An 8600-nucleotide genomic window follows, 5' to 3' on the forward strand; every position below is an offset into this window, starting at 1 on the left:
TTTTGTTTGTTCTTCTTTCTGTAGTTCCTTTACGTGTAAGGTTAGACAGTTTATCTGAGATTCTTCTTGTTTCTTGAGATAGGCTTGTATTGCTATAAACTTCCCTCTTAGAACTGCTTTTGCTGCATCCCCTGGGTTTTGGATCATCGTCTTTTCATTGTAATTTTTCTCTAGGTATTTTTTGATTTCCTCTTTGATTTCTTCAGTGATCTCTTGGTTATTTAGTAGCATATTGTTTAGCCTCCATGTATTTGTGTTTTTAACGTTTTTTTTCCCTGTAATTGATTTCTAATCTCATAGCATTGTGGTCAGAAAAGATGCTTGATATGATTTCAGTTTTCTTAAATTTACTGAGGCTTGATTTGTGACCCAAGGTGTGATCTATCCTGGAGAATGTTCCATGTACACTTGAGAACAAAGTGTAATCAGCTGTTTTTGGAAGGAATGTCCTATAAATATCAATTAAATCTATCTGGTCTATTGTGTCATTTAAAGCTTGTGTTTCCTTATTAATTTTCTGTTTGGATGATCTGTCGATTGGTGTAAGTGAGGTGTTAAAGTCTCCCATTATTATTGTTTTACCCTTGATTTCCTCTTTTATATCTGTTAGCAGTTGCCTTATGTATTGAGGTGCTCCTATGTTGGGTGCATATATATTTATAATTGCTATATCTTCTTCTTGGATTGATCCCTTGATCATTATGTAGCATAATTCCTTGTCTCTTGTAACATTCTTTATTTTAAAGTGTATTTTATCTGATATGATTATTGCTACTCCAGCTTTCTTTTGATTTCTATTCGCCTGGAATATCTTTTTCCTTCCCCTCACTTTCAGTCTGTATGTGTCCCTAGGTCTGAAGTGGGTCTCTTTTCTTAATTGTTATGGGTTTGTTTTTGTAGGTCGATTTCTTCTCTTGTGTTTCCCACTTAGTGAAGTTCCTTTAGCATTTGTTGTAGAGCTGGTTTTGTGGTCTGGAATTCTCTTAGCTTTTGCTTGTCTGTAAAGCTCTTCATTTTCCATCGAATCTGAATGAGATCCTTGCCAGGTAGAGTAATCTTTGTGGTAGGTTCTTCCTTATCATCACTTTAAATATGTCATGCCACTCCCTTCTAGTTTGTAGAGTTTCTACTGAGAAATCATCAGTTAACCTTATGGGAGTTCCCTTGCATGTTATTTGTCATTTTTCCCTTGCTGCTTTCAATAATTTTTCTATTTTAAAATTTTTTGCCAGTTTGATTACTATGTGTCTTGGCATGTTTCTCCTTGAGTTTATCCTGTATGGGACTCTCTGCACCTCCTGGACTTGGGTGGCTTATGATTATTGCTACTCCAGCTTTCTTTTGATTTCTATTCGCCTGGAATATCTTTTTCCTTCCCCTCACTTTCAGTCTGTATGTGTCCCTAGGTCTGAAGTGGGTCTCTTTTCTTAATTGTTATGGGTTTGTTTTTGTAGGTCGATTTCTTCTCTTGTGTTTCCCACTTAGTGAAGTTCCTTTAGCATTTGTTGTAGAGCTGGTTTTGTGGTCTGGAATTCTCTTAGCTTTTGCTTGTCTGTAAAGCTCTTCATTTTCCATCGAATCTGAATGAGATCCTTGCCAGGTAGAGTAATCTTTGTGGTAGGTTCTTCCTTATCATCACTTTAAATATGTCATGCCACTCCCTTCTAGTTTGTAGAGTTTCTACTGAGAAATCATCAGTTAACCTTATGGGAGTTCCCTTGCATGTTATTTGTCATTTTTCCCTTGCTGCTTTCAATAATTTTTCTATTTTAAAATTTTTTGCCAGTTTGATTACTATGTGTCTTGGCATGTTTCTCCTTGAGTTTATCCTGTATGGGACTCTCTGCACCTCCTGGACTTGGGTGGCTGGTTCCTTTTCCATGTTAGGGAAGTTTTTGACTATAATCTTTTCAAATATTTTCTCAGGTCTTTTCTCTCTCCCTTCTCCTTCTGGGACCCCTATAATGAGAATGTTGTTGTGTTTAATACTGTCCCAGAGGTCTCTTAGGCTGTCTTCATTTCTTTTCATTCTTTTCTCTTTATTCTGTTCCACAGCCGTGAATTCCACCATTCTGTCTTCCAGGTCACTTATCCTTTCTTCTGCCTCAGTTATTCTGCTATTGATTCCTTCTAGTGTATTTTTCATGTCAGTTATTGTATTGTTCATCTCTGTTTGTTTGTTCTTTAATTCTTCTAGGTGTTTGTTCTTTAATTCTTCTAGGCCTTTGTTAAACATTTCTTGCATCTTCTCTTCTTTGTCTCCATTCTTTTTCTGAGGTCCTGGATCATCTTCACTATAATTATTCTGAATTCTTTTTCTGGAAGGTTGCCTATGTCAATTTCATTTAGTTGTTTTTCTAGGGTTTTATCTTGGTCCTTCATCTGGTAGATAGTCCTCTGCCTTTTCATTTTGTCTATCTGTCTGTGAATGTGGTTTTCGTTCTACAGGCTGAAGAATTGTAATTCTTCTTGCTTCTGCTGTCTGCCCTCTGGTGGATGAGGCTATCTAAGAGGCTTGTGCAAACTTCCTGATTGGAGGGACTGGTGGTGGGTAGAGCTGGCTGTTGCTCTGATGGGCAGAGCTCAGTAAAACTTTAATCCACTTGTCTGCTGATAGGTTGGGCTGCGTTCTCTGTTGGTTTTTTGGTCTTAGGCCACCCAGCACTGGAACCTACACGGCTCCTTGGTGGGCCTAATTGCAGACCCTGAGAGGGCCCACGCCAAGGATCACCTCCCAGAACTTCTGCTGCCAGTGTCCTTGGCCCCCCGGTGAGCCACAGCCACCCCCCCCACCTCTGCAGGAGACCCTCCAACACTAGCAGGTAGGTCTGGTTCAGTCTCCTGTGGGGTCACTGCTCCTTCCCCTGGGTCCCAATGTGCACACTACTTTGTTTGTGCCCTCCAAGAGTGGAGTGTCTGTTTTCCCCAGTCCTGTCAAAGTCCTGCAATCAAATCCCACTAGCCATCAAAGTCTGATTCTCTAGGAATTCCTTCTCCTGTTGCCGGACCCCCAGGCTGGGAAGCCTGACATGGGGCTCAGAACCTTCACTCCAGTGGGTGGACTTCTGTCATATAAGTGTTCTCCAGTTTGTGAGTCACCCACCCAGCAGTTATGGGATTTGATTTTATTGTGATTGCGCCCCTCCTACCATCTCTTTGTGGCTTCTCCTTTGTCTTTGGATATAGGGTATCTTTTTTGGTGAGTTCCAGTGTCTTCCTGTCGATGATTGTTCAGCAGTTAGTTGTGATTCCGGTGCTCTCGCAAGAGGGAGTGAGAGCACGTCCTTCTCCAAGTAGATTTTATTAAAATGATCATATAATGAGTTTGTGTTTACTATAGGTTATACACCTCTCTGGTCTGGGCATGCGCAGCCTGGGGAGGTTCCCTCGTGTTACTGTGCCCCTCTTTATCAGGATATGCTGCCCACCACATGACCATAGTTTTGTCTGTTCTGGATGGGGTCAGGGGAGAGTCCCCAGATGGTTGGGTGTAACTTGACTGCTCTTTCTTGTCTTTCTCACCACTGTCACCTCCTTGCTGCTAATGTCTGACTAACTACCTAACATTTCTACCTTAAGAATTTATAAGAGGAGGCAAAAAAATAGGAATCTGAATATTTTAATCAGGTTTGAGATTTCCTTGAGATTTGGTAGCAACTTCATCAGTTTACATTAACTGATGCACATTTTAAAACTATGTTTGGTTAAATAGGACAGAAGTCCTAAAACTTTTTGGTCTAGGACCAGTTCATACTCCTAAAAATTATTCAGGGGCTTCCCTGGTGGCGCGGTGGTTGAGAGTCCGCCTGCCAATGCAGGGGACACAGGTTCGTGCCCTGGTCCGGGAAGATCCCACATGCCGTGGAGCAGCTGGGCTCGTGAGCCATGGCCACTGAGCCTGCGCATCTGGAGCCTGTGCTCCGCAACGGAAGAGGCCACAACAGTGAGAGGCCCGCGTACCGCAAAAATAAAAAAAAAATAAAAAAAAATTATTCAGGACTCCAGAGAGTTTTTGTTTGGGTGGCTTATATCTCTCAATAATTATCATATTAGAAATTAAAACTGAAAAAGTTTTAAAACACAGGATATAGAACCACAGGTTTCATTAATCTCAAAGCAATGACATCACATATCAAGCAGCCTCTGGAAAACTCCACTGTACACTAGTGAGAGAATGAGAGTGAAAAAAGCAAATAATGTCTTCATACAATGAAGAAAAGATTTTGACTTTGTGGACTTTTGGAAAGGATCTTGGGGACCCCAGTTTCCCCAGACCACACTCAGAATTGCTGCTCTAGATGAACTAAACTCAACACATCTGTTCAAAACTAATCATAGTATTTGGAGGTTTATGAAACAAAAAGGAACTGAAGGCATGGGGTATGGTCAAAAGGGTTTTACGTTCTAGTGCTCCTGTAGTCAGTTGGTTAGACCTAGAGAATAAGAGTATCCACTTGAAGGCTGGATTCGTCCTCAAAAGCTAGGCTTCAAGGCTAAAAGACCATCTAGTCGGTATTTCTCTATTGTGATCCAAAGAATCCCACATCAGAATCATTAAGGATTTAAACTACAGATAACTGTACTTCACTACAGATCAGCTAAATCAGAATCTTAGAGGTGGAGCCTGTGAACCTGCTATTTTAATAAGATCCCCAGATCCTCCACTTTCAGCTTTTAGAGCAATGAATTGATAAGTGTGTTTATTTAGGGGAAGAGTTCATCAGAAGAAAAGATCAGACTCTGGAGGGCCAGGCAATGGGAAAGTGTCTCTTCTAAGATTACTAGAAGATAATGGAGGAGTCTCACTCAGGCATTAAAGTTTCAACAGCTCTATAGTACTATCTGAAACAAAGTGATGAACCCTTCCAGAGGCACTGGGTCATTCTGCATATGACCAAACCAGAGCAAGTGGAGATATGGGCTATTGCATATTTCAGGTGACCTATGAACTTATTTATATCTGTGGTTCCTATTTTTTCTCTAAAGTAGCAAATCGTTCAGAGTATCAATAAATCAAATCTGCACTATCAGGAAACCAAGCAACGTTCTTTTTTTTTTTTAAAGGCTTTTCATTCTAATCATCACAGGAGTTTTCAGTGATTCCTGCTGTACAACACAAGATTCTGAAGTCCAATTAAATATATAGTCAAATACAAAAATGCAGACTCTTTATTCTAACACAGCTACTGCATTAAAAACAACAATGGGTGAGATTTATGTAGCACCAATTGAAACGTTTAAAGCATTTTACACCATGTTTTTTTTTTTTTAATACTGCGGTTAATCCTCCCCACCTTAATGATTCAGGAAATGAAGAACGGCCTTACGGGTAGGCAAAATAGGTGGCTACCTACACAGTGATATTTAAAATGTGTTCCCAAATCTTCTTGCCCCTGAAATATAACCCATGGTTTTATTAACCTAACATATGTACAGTGATTTACAAATTGCAAAGTGATTTCATATAATTAGCATATTTAATTTCCTCAACAGCCCTGAAATAGGTAAGAGGCATCATCATCCCCATTTTACATATAAGAAAACTGAGTCAAATATGCACAAGGAAAGGGATTATATTTTAATCACCTAGTTTGTAACAGTCACTTTTCACACACTCTTTAATATAATTCTCTCTATAATCCTACTTCACAAATGAGGAGAATGAGGTTCAGAGAAGTTAAGCAACCTGCCCAAGTTCACAAAGCCAGTAAGTAGTAAAGCTGAGATTTGAACCCAGGTCTGTGTTCCTCTGATTCCAGAACCAAAGCCCTTCAAAAGTTGGCACATATGATTCACTTTTAATAAAGCTTGATAAAATGTTTTCAGCATGAATTTACGCTGTCTGAATTATAAGCAAGAAGAAACTAATCTAAAATAGTTTTTGTTTTTTAAACTTAGTGCTCAAGAAATTAAGTATGCCTTCAATTCCCTTGCATGTGTGTATGTGTGTGTGTGTGTGTGTGTGTGTGTGTGTGTGTGTGTGTGTGTGTGTCTAATTGTTATAAACTTAGGGTCTAATGGGTTACTGTAAAACAACTTTTTTCATTAACTTTCCTCATTTTATTTATTAGTCCATGTTTATATCTTAATTTATAATATATATCAATGTGAACATAAAATATATCAATTTTATTTTTTAATTAATATGTTTTCCTAATTCAGAGAGGTATTCTCCAGAGTTATCATTAATAGCTCACTTGGACAACTCAACTATCCCCACCCCCCCTTCACCCAACACACACACACACAATTAACTCTATGTTCTCCCACTTGCTCCAATACTGGAAGATGGATGAGCTAACCATGATTATAAGCTCAGTCCCACCTTAGTGACATAGAAATAGTCTGAGCAACCCTATACCTGCAGTTTAAAAACTCAAAATCAATTTAATTTTAATACTGGTCATACTGAGCACATATTAAAATTAATTCAGTAGTAATGATCACTCAGTGCTGTCCTATGACTAAGTTATTTTCTCTGTCACCAACCCTATTTGCTCCATGAGAGGACTTTTAGTCCTCATCCTCTTGCTGGACTGCCACCAAATGCCTAATCTTCAGTCACTTGCTACATTCCTGCATGGGCAGGCTTTCTGAGATGAATTGCAGTTTGTATGATTTCTTCATTGCAGAACTAGATTAGGATGAGTGTCAGTGAGTACACGCATTAAATAAACTAAACTCGGATCTGGTACACATCTGGATCACATCTGGATCAGATGTTTTGATCTGAGCCACCTATGTGATTCATCTAGAACTATAGTCAGGAGGCCATGTGGTTGAATGAAAGAAATACGGGCTCTGGTGTCAGATTGTCTGTGTCTCAATATTGTCTGCTGTTTACTAGTTGTGGGACCTTGGAAAAAACTACTTAAAATTCTCCCTGTCTTTATTTTCATCTATAAAATAGATATAATAATAGTAACGGCCTTAAAAGTTTGCTGTGAATATTAAATGAGACGAAATGTATTAACTATCTGGCATAGAGTAAATAGTGAAAACAAAAATCTCAGTTTCCTTTTCCTTTTTCATTTTTCTCACCTGGCTTGCCCAGCTGTTACTTAATTTCTAGTTCTGACTCTCAGAAGAGCAAGAAAAATTAGAGTGATCTGTTGAAGGAATTTCTGATAGCTTCTGATTTCTATAAGAAAATAAATAGTCTGGTTTGGAGTCATTGCCATAAATTACCTGTTTAAAACAATTTTTTAAAAGTCTGGAGCAAAGAACTTGAGAAAAGCAATAATAGTCTATTGATCTTCATACACATAGGTCCAACAGTGAGGCATGTGTTGTTAGTTGCTTTTGCCAGTACGTGTAGTGAAATAACCACACTCTCACCTGTTCACCCTTGTCACTTACCACATAGAGTTTGCAGGACAGCTGGTGGCAGAGAGGACAGAAGTACTGCCTATAGTTGTGCAACTGAATATTTCGGTCTGGCCCATTCTGGGGTAGTACCATGCCTTCATTAATCTCATGCTTCTTAATACACTGAATTAAATAGCAACACATCCTTAAAAATATCTGGTCTATCTTCTAGAGGTACTTTTAGACATCCTAAACTGAGCGCTTTCCACAGGCATAGCTACATTACATTTTGAAAGTGAGTTAATGGATGAGGTCTTTTGACAACTGTCTCCCCAGAGATCAGCATGACAATCTCTTCATCACCTTCTTATTAGCCTGATGGAAAGAGAGAAAATCATCCTTATGTCTCTATCTCCTGGATTCTTTTTCTAGCAAAAAAAAAAGGATGTATTTTAAATGATACTTTGCCTGGACTTACGCATCTGCAAAACTTCTTTGAAAAACAACCAACAACATCATTTTGGCAGTACAACCACACTTTTAATGACCTCGTAATTGCTGGGCAAATGTAAATATATCTCTTTGTATGGTCCTCACTTAGCGTTTCAATAAAGTCCTCAAAACCTTTTGAGACATATGAGAGTGATATCTGGAGCTGTGTCATGAAATTAGAGGCCATGGGTAATGAAAGGCATCTATAGCTTAGCTACTTTCACAGCTAAGCTACTTTTTGGCAAATCCTCAACTTCCATTACCCATTTCTTCCTCCCAAAAACAGTTATTCAAAGAAACAACAACAAAAAGTATACCCTTTATTACTTCAATTTCAGAGCTCAGTGGATAACTGAAGCAGCTAACAGCTTTGTGTCAAAAAGTAGGTTTTGAGATGATTCTAGTTTTCTCTTTAACTATAAAATCTGAGTGCCTTCAAATATTCCCTGCTGGGTACAACTTTACTAGTTATTTGGCTGATCTTACTATCTCTAGAGGGTCCAATTGGCTCTTTAAACTTCTATTTCTGCCAAATATGAGCCCAGTTTGGATTAAAAATCTGAACGACAAAATTCCAAATTTTCCCCTTCATTCCTACCTCCATACCTGTTCTTTTTCTTCTTCTTTTTTAAAATTCATTTTTGGCTGCGTTGCATCTTTTGTTTTTCTTTGTTTTTGTGTGTGTGTGTGTGGTAAGCGGGCCTCTCACTGTTGTGGCCTCTCGCGCTGCGGAGCACAGGCTCCGGACGCGCAGGCTCAGCAGCCATGGCTCACGGGCCCAGCCGCTCCGCGGCACGTGG

This window comes from Physeter macrocephalus, chromosome 21 (genome assembly GCF_002837175.3).
Source record: "Physeter macrocephalus isolate SW-GA chromosome 21, ASM283717v5, whole genome shotgun sequence".
Classification (NCBI taxonomy): domain Eukaryota; kingdom Metazoa; phylum Chordata; class Mammalia; order Artiodactyla; family Physeteridae; genus Physeter; species Physeter macrocephalus.